At 37.6% G+C, this 23,888-nt stretch overlaps 1 protein-coding gene and 1 long non-coding RNA gene across 11 annotated transcripts in view; one reads left to right on the top strand and one right to left on the bottom strand.

Annotated features, from left to right (window-relative positions):
* The window catches only part of wscd1b (WSC domain containing 1b), a 28,202-nt gene extending 17,498 nt beyond the window's left edge, over positions 1–10,704 (bottom strand). For 2 of the 6 annotated variants that reach the window (XM_068224007.2, XM_021479437.3), the window contains exons 1-2: positions 10,344–10,704; positions 4,001–4,210 (exon numbers count right to left, since the gene is read on the bottom strand). The gene's annotated coding sequence lies outside the window, so the exon portion shown is untranslated. Of the gene's footprint in view, positions 1–2,637; positions 2,712–2,838; positions 4,211–10,343 lie in introns of those variants that run through there. The other 4 variants (XM_073915100.1, XM_021479439.3, XM_073915101.1 and 1 more) reach the window with 4 other exon arrangements.
* LOC103911773 (uncharacterized) overlaps positions 1–23,888 on the top strand; it is a 281,613-nt gene that overhangs the window by 39,721 nt on the left and 218,004 nt on the right. The gene's annotated exons all lie outside the window — the stretch shown is intronic.

Genomic DNA, 23,888 nt, shown 5'->3' with positions numbered 1-23,888 from the left:
GTCGGACTTCTCATCAAGCATCTCCCGCTGGATCTAATCTCACTATATTTATTAAACGGGATATTTCATTTATCTTGTTGTCTTTATCTAACGACATATTCCCTGACTTTGGTCATTGGAATCTATTACTTGTTCTCAGGTAACGTGTTTTGGCTGAGCGCAAAGATAAGTTAATGATTAATGTAACCACGTACATTCTGTATATTGACTGATCGCTTGCCTTTATTTCCTATAATGTATAAACTTATTGTATGTTACACTTTTAAAATGGCCATTATCGATTATTAAAACTGATACTCAGCAAAAGAGAGGCTGTGTTTCTTATTTTCACTGAAATTGAAAGGAGGCAGTTGTTATCGGCTCCGTTTTGTTATAAATATCCACACAGTGAAGATGACGCTCATCTTATGCAGCACGGCGCCTCAACATGTCTGCTGTCTAAGTTGCCAATATTAAAATGAAAATAGGCAGTTCCTTAAATCATGTTTACATTTTATTGTTGAGAAAGTGAAACAACGAAGCCAGGGTGATGTGAATGAAGTTATAAAGTACACTGTTCCCTTTAAAGATTTACCCGTGTCCTCGGTATAATCTGCTTTTCCATATCAAACTGAGAAGAAGAGACTGCAGCCTTGATCAAAACTTGCGAAGTCTGAACTTACACGGAAAGAATGCAGCACTGAACTGTGCGTGTTAGGCTACTTAATATTCGCCCCAATCAGAGAGGCGAACGTCTGCAGCCCCGCCTCCGTTTTCAGACGTCTCCGTTTTCCATCATCCACAATAAGACGGAACAGCAGCGTTTCAGAATGAAAACAACCTCTCCTGCGTTTTCGAAACGCTCCGTTTTCGGCGCTCGAGAACTCCGGCGTAGTGTGGACGGTTGGCGTAACCGTAGCAAAACTTATGCGTTTTCAAACTAAAACGCATTAGTGTAAACGGGGCCTTAGAGTTTTCCGGCTCTTTTCATCCCCGCTTCTAGCAGCACACTCCATTTCCGCATTACTGGATCGGTAGCGACAACAGACCGCAAGGGATGATGGTCAAGCATGGGCTGATGGGAACAGTAGTTTTCGCTACCTCCCGTTCGCTTCAATCGCCTGAGCAAATTTTCTCAGAAGACCTATAGTTTTACCGAGTCATGCGACTTCGGTAATATCGAAAAAAAATTAATATTGCGGTATGACGGTATTTACAATACCGTTACATCCCTAATATATATATATATATATATATATATATATATATATATATATATATATATATATATATATATATATATATATATTTTACAAGTTATTATTGAAATACAATTAGGCTATATAAACGATTTCAATTAAGATACAAAGAGGCAGTCAATAGGGGTCGTGAACATATTTAGCATTAAACTGCTGCTTAGAATCTGCATTATATTGGTCCAGGTGATCAAGAAATGGTTGTTATTTATTGTAAAACTTATCAAGATTATCAATAACCCCCTGGCACTAATCATTTAATTATGGTGCTTTGTATATACACGTTATGATCCAGCAAAGAACTAGAGTTCCCAAATATAGCAATTTCTGGGTCAGGTGTAAAGGTAAAACAATACATATCGGAAAACCATTTAAATATGTCAGACCAGAAATCATAAAGTATTGGACATGTCCTTAAAAGGTGGGTCAGGGAGCCTTCAGCAGACTTAGACCGGTCACATGAAGGGGAAATGGTAGTAAAAATTCTGTGTAATTTAGATTTTGAGTAGTGCAGTGTACTATATGCATTACTTTAAATTGAATTAATTGATGCCTGGAATTAATAGAACAATGTCAAATTCTACTGAGGCTTTTCTCCAATGTATCAGTCTCAATCTGAATGCCCAGTTCCTCTTCCCAAGCATTATTCAAATGAATTGTAGAGTAGCTCAGTTCCTGAGAAATCACATTTACAAAATCTGAAATCAAATTTTGGAATCAGGTGAGCCCAATAGTAGCCTGTGAACCTTTTTCATCTGGCAGAGATTCAAAATTGGGTATTGCATGACTTGCATGATTTCCAATCTGTAAATGTCAAAAGAAGTGTTTCAGGGAGAGAAAACTTTTGTTTTAGTTGAGAAAATGAGTCCTCCTGGGTGACTATAGCTTCCAGCCTCCAAATATTGAATGTTGTGTCAGAGATAGAGGGAGGGAATGCATGATCAAGATGTACTGGGCAGAAGTAGTAGTGTCTGGTAATTTGCATTATTTCTTAATTTGATGCCATATTTTTAAACAGTTTGACACAATCAAATTGTCAATCTTAACTAATTTAAAAACAGGAGGACTGGAAGTGAGCTCTTTGTTATTCCGTTTTTTTTTTATTTTTATGGCGACTCAGTGGGGTGTATCAGTCGAGATTTCGACTTTATAATCATCTTGCCAGTAGACAAGGGCCCTGGCATTTGCTACCCAGTAATAATGTAACAAACATGGTAGCCTTAGCCCACCTTCATCTCTGGGCTTCTGTTAATGTGTTGAATAATCTATGAGCTTTAAATGCCCAACTGGTGTCATTTTAATTGTATGCACATTTGATTAGGATATTAATCACACATTTACTGTATATATTCATCTAAACACTAACATACTATAACAAAATAATATGTGTTAGTTACTGGACCTTCAGACTCAAACGTCCAATCGTCGGTAAACTACAAATCCTGTTGAGATCATCTTCAGAACTTTTGTTTTCAGCTGATGAACAATAATTAAAAAAAAAAAAAACAATGACAACCAATCAGAATCTATTCCACTTGAAAGAGCTTCAGCATTTAAAGGGATAGTTCACTCAAAAAGGAAAATGTTCTCAGTGTTTACTCACTAGTTTCTTTTTTTCCTGTTGAACACAAAATAAGATATCCTGAATAATGTTAGAAACCTTTAACCATTGACTTCCATATTAGAAAAAACAAATACAGGACTTGGCGGCGCGATGGCTTGATGGTTGGCACTATCGTCTCACAGCAAGAAGATCACTGGTTCGAGTCCCAGCTGGGTCAGTTGGTATTTCTGTGTGGAGTTTGCATGTTGGCGTGGGTTTCCTCCGGGTGCTCCGGTTTCCCCCACAGTCCGAACACATGCGCTATAGGTGAATTGAATAAACTAAATTGGCCATAGTGTGGTTGAGTGTGTATGGGTGTTTCCCATTACTGGGTTGCAGCTGGCAGGGCATCCACTGTGTAAGGGCATACTCACACTATGTACAGTTTCCTTGATCCGTGCCGTCTTTAATAAACTCTGACAGTTCACTCATTGAGAAGTAAGAATGATTAATAAATCCTTTTGAAAAAAGTGACGGTCTTCGGTTTCGGGCTCAGGTGCACTTTGCACTGAAACTACAAGTGTACGACCCTAAAGCCCAACCAAACTATGCTCTGGCACACCTCTTCCAAATTGGACAGGGCCGGCTAACTGAACCACGCCTGAGCCTGATTCGGAGCACTCACACTTGTCAAACGAACTGGGAAACACGCCTGGGAACAGTTCGGATAGCATAGCGTGAGTGCACCCTAAAACATATGCTGGATAAGTTGATGAATCTGATGAATAAAGAGACTAAGCCGAAAGGGAATGAATGAATACAGGTTTCCAGCATTTTTCTAATAATCTTCTTTTGTGGTCAAAAAGAAAAACTTGTTAGAAAGAAATGATGACAGGATTTGCAGTTTTGGATGAACTGTCCCTTTAAAGCACAAATGCAGCACTGACTTATTAAATAGAATGTTATTGTGTTCGCTGGTGTGAAGATTAATAAAGTAATCATTCTTGCAGTGTTTAATCTCAAAGCTGATCAAAAAAATAAGTGAGCAACTTGTCATATTTCTCTATTTTCTGCAGCAGATGCTGTGAAAGCTTGTTGTGACCCAGAAGAGTCTTCAGCCCTTTGGGGCTAATGAGTTGTTTGCGATGAATCGATAAGAGTCTAATTATCATTCCGCTTTTGATTTATTAAACCAAAGGAAAACATGAAAACTGAAGAGAACCTGCTTGCAGAAATGCACAGTTTCCTGAGGTATGAAAACATCTACAGACAGAATGGCTGAGTTTTCGGTGCCCGTTTTGTGCCTGGTGGTTTATGGGATGTGAGTTGTCTGTCCGTCAGAGTGATGGGTTGGAAGAAATTTCTGCCTGTGGGAGGGGAGAGCTGTCCGTCCTACTGAACTTCATGTCAAGGATCACAGAGCTCATTCATACTGCAGACAGAAAGAAGACATCCAGTGCAGATTCATCAGTGTGTAGTAAAGCGTAGTACGCTAAATTTCAACAGAGCAACTCGTTTGTTTTGGTGGGAGTACATTATTTGAAAGTAAAATCTAACCTGTGTTTGTTTGACTGGTAATGTTTCAAAGAGAGGCATATTTATGGATCATTTCATGCAAAATTGATTACCACTTGTCCCTCTTACAAAAAATAAATTAAAGCAAAGTGCTTATAGTGGAAGTGAATGGGGTCAAATCACAAGTTTAAAATGTGCTCAAATGCTGAACTTGTATAGTCACAGGATATAAACATGCATTTTAAAATATGAAATATACATTTTTATATGCAAACCGTTTCTTTATAACTACACTGTAAATAGCAATTAGTTACTTAAAAAAATTGAGTAAATCCATTGTAACTCGTAACATAATTCATTCATTCATTGATTCATTTTCTTGTCAGCTTAGTCCCTTTATTTATCCGGGGTCACCACAGTGGAATGAACCGCCAACTTATCCAGGACGTTTTTACGCAACAGATGCCCTTCCAGCTGCAACCCATCTCTGGGAAACATCCACACACACACACACTCATACACTACGTACAATTTAGCTTACCCAATTCACCTGTACCGCATGTCTTTGAACTCTGGTGGAAACCAGAGCACCTGGAGTCAACGCCAACTGAGCCAAGGCTTGAACCAGAGACCTTCTTGCTGTAAGGCGACAGCACTACCTACTGTGCCACTGCTTCGCCGGAACATAATTTGATGTAACTTAACTTTTATAATAGTGCTTAAATCTGATTTTCTTGCATGGCTGTTCACGCTGCTCTTATTAATTTGGCCAATATCTGATTTGCAGTGTGAACAGATCATGGTCCTAAACTGAGCCGCATGCGCAAAAGTGCATTACGGAGAGCACAAAATGTCTAATTATGCACATGTGATGCTGTATGAAAGCACGTTGTCAGATCATGCTTGTATAATTATTGCCCTTTTCACAGACAACCGTGGTGTATTTCATGAACTGTAAATGATTGTTCTGCTACTACTAATGTGTTTTTCGCCATTTGTAATCTAAAATAAGTCACTGGTGATTGAAAACACTGATCATTTGTGATTTATGACAACCGCGGTGCGTGTTTGTTTGACCACCGTGTAGTGAACCCATCAAGGGTTAATATGCAGCCACAGACTGAACTGTTATTTCATGTTACTTCGTTATAAACGCGTACAGAAGGGGGGTTGGGTCCTCAAGCACCTTCGCTTTTTTTCTCTTGGAGACAAAGTTCTCCCTCCTTTGCACACAGATCCCCTATCCGCAACATGCATGATGCTATTCAGCTTCGTGATCAACCTGTGCCCCAAACGTTAACAAGCAACAGTTTTGCCTTTAAAATCTTTTTTAAATCGAACAACGAACTTTCTGTGTTAAAGTAATTGCCCTGTGTGCTATTCTAGTATGCTGCTGAGGAGTAGATAATGTTTGCAGCACAGAATGATGACGCATGTCGCTCAAAGATTATGTTTAAGTCTCATGAATCCGACATATCCGTTCACACTGCGGTCGCATTGCAAAACAACAGATCTGTGTGCCACTTTCATATGTAGTCAAAAATCAGACAGATCTGAAACGATCAGATTCCATGTGTTTTGGGCTGTTCACACTGTCATTGCCTGAGTCACATGTGGGCAAAAAATTTAGAGTTCTACAATTTTCCATATCATATCGACGTATGAAGTATTTAAAATGACACTTTTTATATTAGTTTGATTATAAGTATTTTTGAGACTATATATAGATTTGATTGTGAGACTATAGTTTAAATTAGCCAGTGCTCTTTGCATGACTTGTTTAGATTGTTGTATAGATAAGAGTATAGACTCTTTTCACTTCCACATCTTTTATAAGCAATCCTTTCATGTGTCATGGAAGGGAAGAAAGACTCCTGGGAGCCTGTATAAATGTCACATCCTTTTGACTTCTTCACATAAATATCAGGCTTTTGTAGACGATAGAAAGTCAGAGGTAGTCTCATTTATTTATTTATTTTTTACATTTTCTCATAAGTTGTTCATGATGGCAATAAAAAATAATTAATACATGAAACCTAATACCTATATCTATTACCTATAACTAAGCCCACCCTGAATTTTCCGTGATTTTTTTAGCCCATCAGTGAATCTGTTTATTTACATTTACATTTACATTTAGTCATTTGGCAGACGCTTTTATCCAAAGCGACTTACAAATGAGGACAAGGAAGCAATTTACACAACTATAAGAGCAACAATGAATAAGTGCTATAGGCAAGTTTCAGGTCTGTATTTACTTAAATTTGTATGAATAAATATAAATATATATATATTTTTTTATTAATTTCAGAAATATTTTTAACTAATATGAAAACATTTGTTTTATTTACAATACAGTTTGCAAAGTGTGCGTGCGTGCGTGCGTGCGTGCGTGCGTGTGTGTGTGAATGTTTCCCAGAGATGGGTTGCGGCTGGAAGGGCATCCGCTGCGTAAAAATGTGCTAGATAAGTTGGCGGTTCATTCCCCTGTGGCAACCCTGGATTAATAAAGGTTGAATTGAACTCATAATTCCCTTATTATTGAAAAAAGTATTTGTACATCACTTCACCTAAAATGTGAGTTCTTTTTGTTTATTTTGTAAATATCTGACCAACAAAAAATTCATTAAAATAAAGATACAAATTATACAGAGCAAAATTTGTTACAAAAAGATAATTTTTCCAACAAAATTTGGCTAGATGAAGTGGTGAAAATAATTTCAATGTTTCCTGTTTTTCATCTCTTGGTGTTTTTTTTTTTTTTTTTTTGTCTTATCAGGTAAGAATCCAAAGTAATTCAGAATTTCACTTTGTGATTTGTTCTTTTTAAGAGATCATTGCGGTTTTTGTATCTACGAACTCATATTGACAGGAACAGGATTGAACCCTAGATATATTCTATGAAAAACCTGCTTACTAAACAAGTGGATCTAAATGGATTTGCAATGAAAACCTTAAATAAAAGTTTTGAAATTTCATGTTTTTAGTTGCATGGCGATACTGTGGCCCAAGTTTTTTTTTTTTTCTTTCTTTTTTTTTAAGGTGGCCCAATGGTTAGCACTATCACCTCACAGCAAGATGGAAGCTGGTTCGAATCCCAACTGGGCCAGTTGCCATTTCTGTGTGGAGTTTGCATGTTCTCCCCCTGTTCACGTTGGTTTCCACCGGGTGCTCTGGTTTCCCGCACAGTCCAAAGACATGCGCTGTTGGTGAATTGAATAAACTATTGACTGTAGTGTATGTGTGTGAATGAGTGTGTATGGATGTTTCCCAGTGCAGGGCATCCGCTGTGTAAAACATATGCTGGATAAATTGGCGGTTCCTTCCACTGTGGCGAACACCGATTACTAAAGAGACTAAGCCGAAGGCGAATGAATGAATCAGTATGTTTTAATATCATAATAATGACTGTAATTTATTTGAATAAAAGAATAAGATTACTAATTGTGCTTAACTTAATTGTACTAAAGCTGCAATATTTCATAAAGGACAAAACAACAAGTATATCAATCATCCTGACACTCTTATCTCCTAATGTATTACAGTTTTCCATCAGGACTCAAATAACAGGCAAGTAAACAACATATGGTCTTGCTGGTTTAAATTCATCATCTGTTCTGAAACGTTTGACGGTTTGTCTAGAAAACAGTTTTTTTACGTGCCAAGAGGATTCCCCAGGAAAATAACACTCAAGTCTCCATTCAGCCTAACAGAAAAAAAAATCATCTACATGCTGATTGAAAAACCTTGTTCTTCTTGAAGAGAACGAGAGGTCTATTTGGAGATGATCAACATCCAAAACATGTTTGTAAAGCAGCACATTATCTGGCAGACTTCAGCAGGGGTTTTTTTTTTTCTTTAACTTGATGAGAAATTAACATTTACTCACCCACTATTTGTTCCAAATCCAACCTTTATGGTACTACGGAAGTCAATGGCTATTGTTGCAACATTGCAACAGCAGTGGAGGGTGAGTAATTTTCATTTTGGGTGAACTAACACCTCACTAAGCCTATATTTAGATTGCTTTTATTTTAGTCTTTTGGTGAGGCTTTGCATGATCATATTAATGCATAAAAATAATAAAATTAGAGAACAGATTGCATGTATTCAGTTAAATATTAACAATATGAGGGGAACACATTTGTTGTACAGTATATTAGGTAATGTAAAACCATAACAGAGGTAATTTGCTTTCATTTCCAGAGTGAAATATCGAGTCAGTAATCTTTAAAAATGAATTAAACTTGATGTAAGCTCAAATTCTGTGATCAAATATACAATCTTTAGAGTCCAAGAGCAGTTCACTTTAGGCACACTTGTTCATTTACCTCCATTACCATACTTTATAATTGTCTTTATTAGCAAAAGACAACTTTAAGTACTAGCATATGTTGTGTATACAATAGAATAAGGTGTTTAGTATAATAAAATCCTACTTTCATCCACAACTCAGATATTACGACAGTATTAAGATAAGCATGTTTAACTTTGTTTAGTGGTGCCTCAGATGAAGCCTGTATATATACAATGCTTTTGTTTTAGTCTTTTTGTAAGGCTTTCTTTATTTAGAGAATTAGAGAAGCTGGATGTCATCAGTTATTAATATTTACACTGAGGCTAATGTATGGCTAATGTATAACAACAAACCCATACCTGAGTTCATTCGGTCACCTTTCTAGACTAAAATATTGAGTCCATAATCGTTCAAAAGAACTAAACTCATTAAAACTCAACATCTGTAATCAATAATATAATTTGTAGAGTGAGTTTCAGGTCCAAGAACAGTTCACTTTATACAGTACATACACGTGTTTATTTACTTTCATTTAGGCTAACATAATTCATCTTTATAGCAAAAGACAATTTTAAGCAAACGGTCTGTCAAAGGTTATACATTGCTGAGACTTGTTTTGTATCATAGTACAATATTTACAAGAGTTAATGATGCAAAATCATACTTTAATCTTGATATTATGACAGTATACTAAGATAAGGCAGGTTTGCATATGTTTTTGTGGTGCCTCAGATCAAGCCTGTATATTTAGAACGCATTAGTTTTAGTATTTTCGTGAGGAAAATAAGAGAACAAGCTTAATGCCATCAGTTTCTAATATTTACACAGAGGGGGGAAATGGAGTTTAATATTCAACGCTAAAACCAACTTATTCAGTCCAATTTCATACTTTATTCAGTCAGTAATCTTTAAATGGATGATGCATAATCAACATCTGTGATCAAATATAGTCTTTAGAGTGAGTTAAAGTCTAATAACAGTTCACTTTACACTTGTTCATTTTCCTCCATTTAGATTAACATCATTTCATAAAGATAATATTTACTGGCAACAGACAACTTTAAGTTAACGGTTAGTTAAAGGTTAAAGATGGCTGAGACTTGGGTATGTTATGTATCATATAATACGCTATTTACTAGACTTAACGATGCAAAATCATACTTAAATCTCAGATATTATGACAGTATACTATAAGATAAGGCAGGTTTGCATATATGTTTTTCTGGTGCCTCAGATCAAGCATATTTAGGATGCATTAGTTTTAGTATTTTGTGAAGCTTTTCTTCTTCTTTATTATTATTATAATTATTATTATTAAATCATATTTTTTTGCATAAAATGAAGGCATAAATAGTCAATTAAGGGAACAAGTTTAATGCCATCAGTTTCTAATATTTACACAGAGGGGGGAAACGGAGTTATGTGAGGTAAATCAACAAAATTCATTAGGTCCATTCTAAATGTAGTCAATAATATTTAAAAGGATGATAAACTAAACATCTGTGATCAAATATAGTCTTTAGAGTGAGTAAAAGTCCAATAACAGTTCACTTTAAGTACACTTGTTCGTTTTCCTCCATTTAGGTTAACATCATTTCATATTTACTGGCAACAGACAACTTTAAGTTAACGGTTAGACGTTTTAAGTGACACTTGCGCTAGTCCATAATGCAAAATCCTGCTTTCATCAACAAATCAGATATTATGACAGTATATAACTTTAATACGATATGACAGGTTTACATTTTTTTACCTTTGTGGTGCCTCAGATGAGGAGCGGTTTCACCGGACCCGCGGACGCGGTTGTGTCCAGTTCACGCGCTCGGTGCGACTACAGCGCTTGGGCACGCGCTTCCACTGAAGAGAGTCCGGTAATTCCTGAATGAAAAGAACGTTACTCACAGGCTTTCCCCCGCTGCTCTCGGTAATGAAAGATTGTTTTCACCGCATGTTTCAACCGCTTTAGCTATTTCTAAATCTACAGCGACTTTTTGCGTCTGTACTTCGCGTTAAAGTCGTTAGTGGGAAATGAGGCAGAGTCGTGCCGAATATTCAGAATATGCAGTGAATTAAAGGGACCTTGTTGTTCCCAGGCAACGTGTAAAACACGGACTGAACTGATGCGATTAGATGAGCTCATTATATGATGTCAAAGCTATACAGAAGCAGCAGGACTCCCGCCCAAACCCTCCGGTGACAAACCAGCATGCGTGTATAAAGCTTACCCTACAACACTTTATTATCAGAAAATTAACTAACAGTGTTAATGTCCAATGTCCTGGATGTCTGATAAAAAGAAATATAGAGAAAACAAGGCTGCAGATGATAATAAAAGTTACATTTTATTGATGAATGTGTTTTTTATTTATATTTTTACCAAGTAGGCTAATGACTATCATACATACATTCACCGGCCATTTTATTAAGTACACCTTAGTACCAGGATGGACCCTCATTTTCCTTCAGAACTGCCCTAAACCTTTGTGGCATAGATTTAACAAGGGACTGGAAATATTCCTTTTGGTCCATATTGACATGATGGCATCACGCAGTTTCTGCAGATTTGTCGGCTGCACATTCATGATGCGAATCTCCTGTTCCGCCACATCCCAAAGGTGCTCTATTGAAATGAGATCTGGTGACTGTGGAGGCCAATTGAGCACATTTTTTTAGAGCACAACGTTGCTCAATGCTGAACAAAACCAATACTAATTTTAAAAAGTCCTACATCACACATAACAATTAAACATAAGTCAAACCCCTGAACATTGAAAAGTCTCAACTGCTAAAGAACAAAGATGCTGTTTCAGAATTAAAAAAAAAAAAAAAAACAGATAAAGTTAAAGCGTGTCTGATATGGGGTGGAAGCTTGTTACAGTATTTTGGGGCAATAACAGCAAAAGCTCACTCCCCACTTCACTTAAACCATGGCCTTGGTACGGAAAGAATAAACTGATCAGAAGACCTTAGTAACCCTTACAGGATTACATACAGTTGAAGTCAGAATAATTAGCCCAATTTATTTTCTTTTTTTAAATATTTCCCAAATGATGTTTAACAAAGCAAGGAAATTTTCACAGTATGTCTGATAATATTTTGTCTTCTGGAGAAAGTCTTGTTTGTTTTATTTTGGCTAGAATAAAAGCAGTTTTTAATTGTTTAAAAAAATATTTTAAGGTCAAAATGATTAGCCTCTTTAAGCTATTTTTTTCGATAGTCTAACCATTGTTATACAATAACTTGCCTAATTCCCCAAACATGCCTAGTTAACCTAATTAACCTTAGAAGCCACCTTAAACTGTATAGAAGTGTCTTGAAAAATATATAGTAAAGTATTATTTACTGTCATCATGGCAAAGATAAAAGAAATCAGTTATTAGAGATGAGTTGTTAAAACTATTATGTTTAGAAATGTGTTGAAAAAAAATCTCCTCTCTGTTAAATAGAAATTGGGGGAAAAAATAAACAAGGGCGCTAATAATTCAGGCGGGCTAATAAGTCAGGGGGGCTAATAATTCTGACTTCAACTTGTAGGAGAGCTGATAAATATGATTTCATTTAGTTATCAGGTCTTTTATATATTCTAACATGTACATTTTACTCAAACATATACCTTTATATTATATAAAATAGACTATATTATTGTGTTTATCTCTCATTTCTGATTAATAGAAGCACAAATGTGTTCAAAATAGGGTTAATCTTTTTTTCTCTCTGTGTGTGTTTTTCCTCCTCCTCAAACCCTTCAAGCTCCTAAAATACCTCTCTGTACAGCATTACACGCTTTGATTAATGCTGATTTAATCACAGGCTTTCAAAATCATTTCTGAGCTTTGCGCCACCCATGTGGATCCTGTTATCAGGCTGAATGAGAATTCATGTTTTTATTTGGCCATGTACATTTGTAATACATCAGAGATGGAGAGGGAGAGAGAGAGACCGTGGCTCATTGATGCTGGGTTTTGGGTCCTGGAGTTCTTCTGGCTCCAGAGATCTGCTCTATCTGTGCTGAGCAGAACAGAGCCTTTGTTTTTCTGGAAACAGGAGAGGAGCACATTCATCTAGCAAAGAAAGAGAGACACGCTCAGATACAGCTACATGTAAAATGAATTTTCTTGACACTCTAATCTACACCAAAACAAAACAAACCCATGCTTTCTTTCCCCACTTGCATTTAAATGTGTGACATATTATGAGAAAATCTACTTTTAAAGCTGTTTGGACAGACGTGTGTAGTTGTAGTGTATAAACCGTCATATTAGCGTTATATAAACACGCCCAGTCTTTTTTTTTTTTTCAAATTTGACAACATAAATGGAGGACCAATTGGAGCGGTTTTCAGATCTACCGCAACTTGACATAGGAGTGCGATGCCCCCGCCCACCAATATTGTTTGACAGCTGCGCAAATTAACATGTCTCCGTAGTAACGCATATAATCATATCAGCAAGACAGGACATACAGTACAAACGGGAATAAAAGGTCTGTTCAGTTTGCTAGGATCATCAATCATCATCAAACGCGATCAAGGGTCAGTTTTACAAGTTTAAAATGTTTTAAAACAGAGCTTGTGTGTAATGAAGTACAGCGATTCACTTCATCAGCACAGCCGCATGTCAGTACAATTATAAAAGAAGACGCTTCAATCCCGGTTTGTGGACGTTAAATCAGGTTTATTTTGTACATTAGCATAACAGATATCCATACAGGTGTGTGTGTGTGTGTGTGTGTGTGTGTGTGTGTGTGTGTGTGTGTGTGTGTGTGTGTGTGTGTGTGTGTGTGTGTGTGTGTGTGTATGTGTGTGGGTCTGCTTGTCTGCGTCTGCGCTATGTATGTGTTTGTGTGAGTGTGTGTGTGTCTGCGCTATGTGTGTGTGTGTTCTTGCTGTGTGTGTGCGTGAACTTTGTAACGACATTTTTTGTGACTCATTGTTGCAACTCCACAAAAAAACATAAAATACTGATTGGTAAAGTTCTTACTGTAGTATTTCTTTTTTTGTGTGTGATTAAGTTTTTTATTGATTTTGATTTTACATGTGAGGGGTTGTAGCATGTAGCATCTTTACAATTTCCTTTCGATAAACAAGATCCACTTCTCAACCCCAAGGTTTTCCTATCCACAAGAGCGAAAGTGAAAGTAGATTATGAGATGCCTTATCTCTCATTCTCGTGCTGCAGATGGTTTGTTTAACTGTTTTCTTGCTAGTAAAATGCTCAGTTTTTCCACTTACAAAGTCCTCATGTAAATAGCAAATGCACCATGGTGCGACGCAACTGGCTCTTAAAGGGAATGGGAGATGAGACTCTGATTGGTTTATTCTTAAAACACTCCTATAACTCATTAAGAAAATAAGCTCAACCCTTTTATATCATGCGCCACAGCGCAAAGCGGATTTTCCGTCCTAATGTTAGCAAAAGTGGATTCTGACACGCCCATAAATCGGTTGCGCCCTGCGATTTGCACTTTGCGCATGGACCGTCAAAATAGAGCCCTAAAGGTATTACTATAAATAACCATAGTATTTTTCATGTGGGCCATCAATCAGAATGATTTCATTCCAGCTGAAACAAAAGGTAAACATAGCTTCCTTTTCATGCATAATTATATTGCTCTAAGCTGCTATAATACATCAAAATTGTATATTATCATACAGTATTATTATATCAGTCTTTTGTGATGTTTGCAGCATCGGTGTATGTGTGTGTGTGTGTGTGAGAGTGAGTCATGTCCACTTGGGGGCTTCGTGTGCCTCGCGCTCACTTTGTTAATCTGTTTTTGAGGTTTGTCCCTCAGGAACACTGACTGCAGAACAGTGCGCCATCTTTTCAAGTAATTATATTGCACTTATGGTCAAGGTCAGGGACCGATCGACGAATTGATTCCATTTGGTTCTGGCAGCCTGGTCCAGTGGGAGAAAACAGATTAAAATCTCTTGATGGCCGCACATTTGAGGCCTCCGGGCCAAACCGCAGATACAGTGATCGGCCTGCACATCTCTCTTTTGTGACTCTTTTATTTTCTTAGGCTGTTTAAAGGTGCCATAGAAGGAAAATCTAGATATACCTTTAGGCATAGTTGAATAACAAGACTTCAGTATATGGTAATGACATATGCCTCAAATGCCATTGTTTTCACGTTCTCATGTAAATCCAGTAAGTGTAAAAGACCTCTGAAAAACAGGCCAATAGGAGCAAAACATCAACTCTGGTGGTACTAATGAGGTCATTAATATGCATGCCCTAGCAGCGTTTGAGAGCGAGCAGACCATCCACAGAATGAGCCAGACTCAACCAAAGCCCCCTAAGGTGAGGAAGCCATCGGAGGAGGGAACCCTTCCCTTTTAGTAGGGTTGTCAAAAGAATTGATTTCGGTGCCATTCAGTACTGAAGTGAAAAAAAATAAACACGTCCATTTTCTGCTAGCATTTGAATGCATTCTTAAAAACAGCTGATTGGCCATCATGTTCACATGCTCAACGACCGTGATTGGCCATGAATGTCGTTGGTTTACCACTCTTCACTTCTGTTTACCAATGTGCAAACACAGACGCAGAGATAAAAGCCCCTTTCACACATACAGACCTTTCCGGAAAATTGCTTGTAATTTTCCGGAAAGGATGTATGTGTGAACAGGCCCTTTTTAAAAATACCGGTAAATTTGTTCTAGCAATTTTCCGGAAAGAGAAGTTGTAACATTACCGGTAATTTGCCGGAATGCTGCGCTGTGTGAATGCAGAAGGAAGATTGCCGGAAAGAGCGCGTGCACGTCTAGAACGTGCTGACGTCTACTCCAGCCAATCAAAACAGTCAGACGCATTGACGTCTGCGCGGTTTATGAAAATAAAAGCCTTTGAATATTTTTCCAGACATCTTTAGCTGCTAGATGTTAGTCAGATAATGTTTATATGTTTTTTTCTTAATGCCAACAGTGTTAATAATTATCGATAATATGCTTATGATAAGCCGTTGTTTGTTTACCTTCAAGCTCTGCGTCGCGTGTGCCCATGAAGCAGCTGGTGAGCCAGCACACACACACACACACACACACACACACACACATCATGAACATCTCGACATGCGGAAGTATTTGTTTCTTTTTATGTTTTCATCGAAGTTGTTCACAACACTGATCCATCCAGAGTTTGTGATGTAGTCAAACGTTTACAAATACAAGCGCAGCCGTTTAGAGCTCATTTCTGGTTAATGATGTCAGAATTTACCGGTATTTTGGAATGGATGCGTGAATGCTCTTTTCCGGAAAAACTCCGTAACGTCCTCGCCTGTGTGAACAGCACTTTTTTGAATCTACAGGTAAAGTCGTTCCGTAAATTTTCCGGATATTTGAGAGGGTGCTCGATGCAGAGCCATTTGAGGAGAGCTGAGCTCCAGCGAGGGGGAGCATGAGCTGTCGCTCCTCCTCCTGTAAGCTGTTTTAATGCGTACACCAACCCCACCCCTAACCCTACCCCCAGTGACATCACTCGTAGAAGAAGTGCAAAATAGGTGGAGCTCAAGCTTAAGCTCCCCCTCGCTGGAGCTCAGCTCTCCTCAAATGGTTCTGCAGCGAGCACCACTTGGGATATTTACTGGTATTACTGTGTGAAAGGGGCTCCATCAGCTCTAGACATATCAGAAGATTGATGCGGCTTTGATGCTTTCCATTGTCTGTGTTTGTGCTTGGTAAACGGCGGTATCGGTTGAGTATGAGAACACAATGGGTAATCATCAGTGTTTAAAAATGCGTTCAAATATTATCGACAAGTAGACATGTTTAAATTTCATTACTGATTGGTACTATAAGGGGTGGCACCTACTAGTCGGATAGTCGACTTTAATGCTCTGCTATGGCGCTTTTTGATTGACATCAACTAGTCGCACTGCGCAGATCACAAGGTTTGACCGGAACTACATCGCAGCTTTACACATGAAGGGGGTTCACTGAATTAAACTGCACTCAGATTATTGAAAGTACTTTTTTAATGGGTTTTTTCCTTTGTCAGCATCAGAGATCCTGTGATTGGCTGTTGTCCTCTGTGAAGCGTAAATGCTGACATGTTTTGTGAATGAACCATGATGCATGATGATAAGCCGTGGGGTGTGCAGCCACCGGAGGTTGAAAATTCAAAGAATGTGTAAATATCATGCCCGGTGAACGCGATGAGAATGTGCAGTGAGGAGACGTCTGATAACCAAGATGAGCCGGTAACCGTGAAAAACACTCCTTTTGAGCAGCTTGGTAGCGCACACTATCATAGCGGTAAAATATGCGTCAGAGCCAGTCTTTGACAGTGTAATAAGGCTTAATGTTATAGCCTTTGTCTTTTGTGTGTTATGTTGTCATGTAATAACGTCATATGAATATTTCTGGTGCTGACCTATGCATTACATCTGCACTAAAATATCTGTTATTGTTACATTCTTACTAAAACCTGCAGTGAGCAATGTTGTCTGCATTTATATAGCAGTAAAATTAGCCTGGGTGCTAATATTGCGTTATTAACAAAATTAAAGACTTGACTGCATTTATTTTGCCCTAAAATTAGTCACTGATAATGGTGCATTCCTTTTGCAACGTGTGAGCTGTGAAACAGAATGTATATAAAGAGTTCAGATGCAAAACCCTCTAAATCCGTCAGGCCTCTTTTTTTTTTTTTTTTTTTTTTTTTTTTTGTAAATAAGCATTTTCTATCCGGCTTCTCTAATTAGGTTCAGCAGTTTCATTTTATAGGTAATGAAAAGGTTATTAGCCAATAAATTAAATAACTTTTTTTCAAAAATGTCACTTTAGACAATTCTTTGGTTTTTAACAGGGTAGATTTACTTTTGCGTCAAAACCAGCTAAATCCACTTCTGCTTTTTATGAAAAAACCTCTAAATCCACCTATTGGGATCAGACAGTGTATTTAGTTGAAAATCACTAAAGATGCGATTAGAAATTAATTTACCAAGCATAAAACACATTACACAAACCAACTAATATTAAAAATACATAAAACTGTCAAGTGGCAGTTCATTTTGTTGAGGTAACCCCTGATAAACCAGAGAAAAGCAGAAGGGAATTGAATGACTGAAATCTGTCAAGTGCATTATTTAATAACATTAAAATTGACATTGATTAAATCTTAACGATCTGTTGTCATTTCTGATATTTGGGATTTAGATTTAATGTAAGTAGAGCAATGTGAACATTGTAAACTAAGCTTGTTAGATTCAAATAATGTAGTGTAAAACAATATGAAACATCAATATCTGTGCATTATCCATTAATATAAAAAGCTTATCAGCAGTATAGATTGAAGTATTGCAAATAATATATAGTTTTATACACTATCTTTTAAAAACTAGCTTAAATTAGCAAATAAAACACAAGGTCTACTGGGCAAAAGGGGATGTCTCTCAGACACTGAAAGGAGCTGTCATTCTTTCATTCTCACCATACTCAAGGTCTTTGTCTGTTTTTCATCTCTTGTTTATCCTCTTAGCATCCATGTGGGATAAACGAAAGACATCTTAACTTCATCTTTAACAGGAATGGAGTTGCCATTTAATGTATAGCAATGCGGACTCATTTAAAGTAGCGTTGCTGCGCAAACGCACGTTATGAATGCATGTTACACTTATCCAGGTCGCTGTACATTGTGTTTTCTTTTTCTTATAATGCGCAGAGTTTTGAGGTAAGGGACGTTTTCATTTGCCTTTCACTGACAGTTGGACAGGCTCATCCAGTTCATCAAACTCATCTTTTAAGCGAAATCGAAAGCAGAATAAAACAGTCTCCTTATAAAAGCCGGCTTATAAGTGCGCTGTTACATTGAAAACATATGATTCAATTCTTGCCTTCTGATTGGATCTCGAGACATAGCAGCTTTTGCAGTCAAAGGCAAGTGGCATTTAGAGGCTTTTGCAAACAAATTGTTATTCTAAATGTGCTGACGCTGGGATTTAGATGATTTGAAGCAAAAACTTTGTTGGTGTGCTACGTGCCTAAAGCGTTCACTCAATGTCATTAGCTCCTTTTTGGCGGAAGTGGCATTTAGCCGCATCTGAACTCTTTATGTATTTCCTGCAAAAAAAAAAAAAGCACATGGTGGCATGTTGCGAAACATTTTGTGTTTTATTAATGACGTCACCAACGACTCAACTTTGGTAACATAAAAATCGACTTCCTAAAAACTAAAGTCGTTCAAACTCTAATTGGTACCGAAGTTGACACTTTTGATAACCCTATTATAATCTTTTACATTTTAATCCTTAAATTTCTTTGTTTAAATATATCTCTATGCTGCTGCGCATCCCTTTGTGTGTAATAAGCAAAGAAGTATTACGATATGAATATAATATTACCAGATGACTTAACTCGATTTGGAAGAGTTCATAATTTTATATTGGTTGGGATGATTTTGTAGAACAGTTAATCTGCATAAATCAAACAGATAGCGTCTTACAATTTTTCTGGAAGGATTCTAACTGAATTTGGCTACAGAAATTAAATTATTAAATGTAAATAAATAGAACTGCATAGTTTGCATTGTATAAAAAATAAACAATCTTTGTTAAAACTACAAATGTTATCATTTATAATACACAAATAGTTTAAATACAGTCATGTGGTCATGGGTCTTAAAAACAAAGCAAACACGCAAATGAAAACTTTCACTTTAAGTTTAATCTTAACAATTTGGTTCCTGTTCAACTATAACCTGACTCAAATGTCCTTATGGATAAATAAACTAAAGCTGAACTTACATTGCGAATTCTGCTGACTATCTCGGATTTGCGGGTGCACAATTACATTAGCTTTTTAAACAATGTGGCGCTGAAAGTGAAAATGATACTTGCGATTGGCTGAAACTACGAAGAGAAAAACACTTGCGTCATGCCAAGTGCCACATTGAGCCAGGTGTATGATAGGACCCAGTCTATCAATGCACTCTATGGCACCTTTCACTTTATTTCACCCTCTTGGAAATTAGCTTTAGGCCAGAGCTTTCCATGGGCTTTAATAAGTGCGGCTTTCAATCTCTTTCTTTTTGTTTCAGTAAATCAGTGTGAAAGACAGCCTTCACTGTGGTGTTTTGTCAGAATGAACCACCTCTTTGTGTCAAGACTGTCTGCAAATGAGGTAAAAGAAAATGTGAATAAAGCCAGTGAAGACGTCTTTCTTTCTCTGACCTTTTCATTCTTTAATGAGGGTCTGCTGTCTGCAAGCCCCAGCCACACTAATGAACAGAGCTGGAATGAAGACAATGCTATTAAAATCACAGCACTGGATTACACTTCAGACCCCTGTCATCATATATTACCAGCACACAGTAGGAACTGGATTACATTGTCAGATTACAGTACTTTGAAATAGATTATATTAAATAAATAAAAAATGTTGGAGGTCATTTTAATGGATTACATTTTTACAAATTTGTTACATAATAATATCAGTAAATAAGTTATTTTTACTTTCTACCGTTCTGCCTATTTATGATGGTTTGTTGTTGTACTGTTTATGGTAAAAAAAAAGGTTTTGTAAAATAGATTTAATTTAAGATCACATTAATAACACTTAATAGAGTAGTGGTTACCACGGTTGCCTCACAGCAAGAAGGTAGCTGGTTCGAGCCTCGGCGGGTTCAGTTTGCATGTTCTCCTCGTGTGAATCCATGAAAGGCATGGATCCATCCTGCCTTGTATCAACAAGTTAGGCTGGTGGTGGTAGTGTGATGGTGTGGGGGTTATTTTCTTGGCACACTTTGGGCCCATCAGTACCAATTGAGCATCGTGTCAACTCTACCGCCTACCTGAGTATTGTTGCTGACCATACCCATCCCTTTATGACCACCAACACTCCATGTCATAAAGCGCGAATCATCTCAGATTGGTTTCTTGAACATGACAATGAGTTCAATGTACTCAAAAGGCCTCCACGATCACCGGAGCACAATCCAATAGAGCACCTTTGGGATGTGGTGGAACATGATATTCACATCAAGGATGTGCAGTCGACAAATCTGCAGCAACTGCGTGATGCTATCATGTCTATATGTACCAAAATCTTTAAGGAATATTTCCAGTACCTTGTTTAATCTATGCCGCGAAGGATTATTGCAGCTCTGAAGGCAAAAGGGGTTCCAACTCACTAGGTGTACATAATAAAGTGGCCAGGGATTGTATATACATTTGTATGTGTGCATAAAATGCCAATGCCTGAAAGCATGGAATATTGTATATCGATATATTGTCATATTTAAATGATATATTATCATTTGAAATTGTGAAGACACTCTTCCTCTAGCCCAGGGGTGGGCAAACTCGGTCCTGGAGGGCCGGTGTCCTGCATAGTTTAGCTGCAACTCTAATCAAACACACCTGAACAAGTTAATCAGTGTCTTCAAGATCACTAGAAACCTATAAGCAGGTGTGTTTGATTAGAGTTGGAGCTAAACTGTGTAGGACACCGACCCTCCAGGACCGAATTTGCCCATCACTGCTCTAGCCTGTATAACAATTACAAACAAATTATTGGCAGGTCTTTACCTGATATAAACATGTAAAGCTTGCAGTTTGTCACTTCCACCTATATAGATCAGCCTTTTTTTTTTCACGCTGCTTCATACTTCAGTTTCTCATCAAATCATGACCAATCAAATGCTCTCTAGTATCTGATGTGCTCCGCCCCCTTCAAGGCACTTTTCATTAGCTTTTCATTTAATGCGTTTGAGCTCAATTACTCCCACTGGCAGAGCTGTGATAAAAACAAAATGCTATTGGCTGTTTTTATAAAGGGAGGAGCTACTCTGTCCCACCCTCTCTTCATTTTTTAATTGAGATTACATCAGACACTGAATAAAAAATGCACATTTTAAAACACAATGGGACCTTTAAAGTTTTCGAAGGCAAATAAATGTTTACAAAATAATGGACTGCACAGATTCATAGTTTATAACAAGCACTACTATATAAATCTAAAATTAAGAAGACTATATTTCACTTCATGCCGGCGTTAAGGTCAAAGGTTTGTTTTAAACCTGCAGGACAAAAAAAAAGAGATAAAGGGATGTTGACCAGAGCTCAAACCAATGGAGAGCAGACACAGGGCTGACCTTTTCCTCTTCACGAATTCAGGTGAATGAACGAGTGCCAAAGTGCAGGTTCTGCTGCACTGTAGAGCTCATCATCTGTGTTTTGGGCTTCAGTTCTGGCTCTTCAGACGGACTGCTTTATGCATGAGAAAGATCCCTCATTGTGCTCTATGGGGTCCTGCTCTTCATGTCTCTCTCTCATCAGGATGGCAGTCATGTTCCCACTGTGTTTTATGCTCCCAAAGAGAAGCCTCAGGTCCTTACACACACACACACACACACACACACACACACACACACACGCACAGTGGCCTGGAATTCAAATGAATGTACAATAGAGCAAGCTGAAGCCTTTGGCCACTTCTAGTTGAATCCAATACAAGTAGTCCTTTATCTCCGCGGCATTTTAAAAAATCAAACCTGACATTTCATGCAGGCTCCTGGGAAATACAGGCATGCAAACAAAATATGTGATTTAAAGTCAAGCAAGTAAACAAAACATGCGGAGCCAAGGTGGTTTCTAATATCAGTGGCATCAGCTCGCTTTTGCAAATGACTGGAGGACTTCCATTTGCATGTGCGGCTTCTTGAATATGAATTTCTTAAAGGGATAGCTCATCCAAAACTGAACATTCTGTCGTCATTTACTCAATCTTCACTAGTTTCAGACCTGGTGGAGTTTTTTCTTTTGTTGAACACAAAAGATGTGGTGGCGCAGTGGGTAGCATGATCGCTTCACAGCAAAAACGTCACTGGTTCAAGCTTCAGCTGGATCAGTGTGCATTTCTGTGTGGAGTCTGCATGTTCTCCCCTTGTTCGCATGGCTTTCCTCCGTGTGCTCTGGTTTCCCCCACAACTCCTAAGACATGCGCTAAAGGTGAATTTGGTAAGCTAAATAGTATGATGGTATAATAAATAATCTGTAGTGTATGAGTGTGATTAAGCGTGTTTGGATGTTTCACTGTGATGGGTTGCAGCTGGAAGGTCATCCGCTGCGTAAAACAAATGCTGTATATGTTGGTGGTTCATTGCCCTGTGGCGACCCCATATTATTAAAGGGACTGAGCCAAAAATAAATTAATGGAAAGAAGATATTTTGAAAAATGCTGCTGGTTCTATAGTTTTTTTTTGTCCTACTAGTCGATGGGTCCCTGCAACCAGCATTCTTCAAAATACATTAAAAAAAAATGTTAAATTTAAAATAAGAAAACTGGCAGCTGTGATTGACAGAATTTTGCAAAATACACTACCTGACAATAGTCTTGTTGTTGATCCCAGTTGTAAGAGCAACAAATGATAACTTGACTTCTAGTTGATCATTTGGAAAAGTAGCAAAGGTTTGATTTTTTTAGATGAATCATCTGTTGAACTGCATCCCAATCATCACAAATACTTCAGAAATACTATTGGAACCTGCATGGACCAAGATTCTCATAGAAATCAGTCAAGTTTGGTGAAGGAAAAATCATGGCTTGGGGTTACATTCAGTATGGGGCCGTGAGAGAGATACTTCTGATACCAAATGATCAGCTAGAAGTCAAGTTATTATATGTTGTTCTTAAAACTTGAATAGGCGCAAGGCTTTTGTCAGGTTGTGTATGATAGAAACTGTTAAAAAATGTAACATTTTATTACAGTAAACTAATGTACTTTTAATTTATTAAATTAATGAATTGATTTATAGTAGGATCCACCAATGATTTTAAGTACTTGCTAACACACCATTAATTTGTTGCACAGATAAAACACAACCATAAGCATTCCTTTTAAAGGAATAGTATAGCCACTGCTATTGTTTGCATATCTTTGGGTCGTTCCAAACCCATAAGCTGTTTTCTGGGGAACAGAATGAAGCACATTGGAACAATGTGTTTAACACTCAATCAAGCCCTCCATTTGAGATTAGCAATAAGAAAACAGTAAGCATCATTGTGCTGGTGGCGGACGCTTTGATTTTCTAGGCAGACTGGAGGGATAAAAGGCTCAAGTGTTTTTCAGACAATTCTGTCTAGAGGCAATTGGACAAAAAAGGGGGGACGTTTTCAATTTCAATCGCTTGTCCTCTTGTGTTTGTTTTGATGCTTTGTTTTTCCTTGACTACATTCAGACCAAGATGCTGAATTTATTTTAGAGATGTGGTAACTTTCAGATGGAGATGATATAAAGCAATACACTGAAGCCATACATTGTGTAATCAGTCGTTTTCATAAGAAATATAGCATCAGT

This window comes from Danio rerio, chromosome 10, assembly GCF_049306965.1.
Source record: "Danio rerio strain Tuebingen ecotype United States chromosome 10, GRCz12tu, whole genome shotgun sequence".
NCBI classification, from domain to species: domain Eukaryota; kingdom Metazoa; phylum Chordata; class Actinopteri; order Cypriniformes; family Danionidae; genus Danio; species Danio rerio.
Note: the sequence above shows the minus strand (reverse complement) of the source record. Positions and strands in the feature narration are given on the sequence as shown.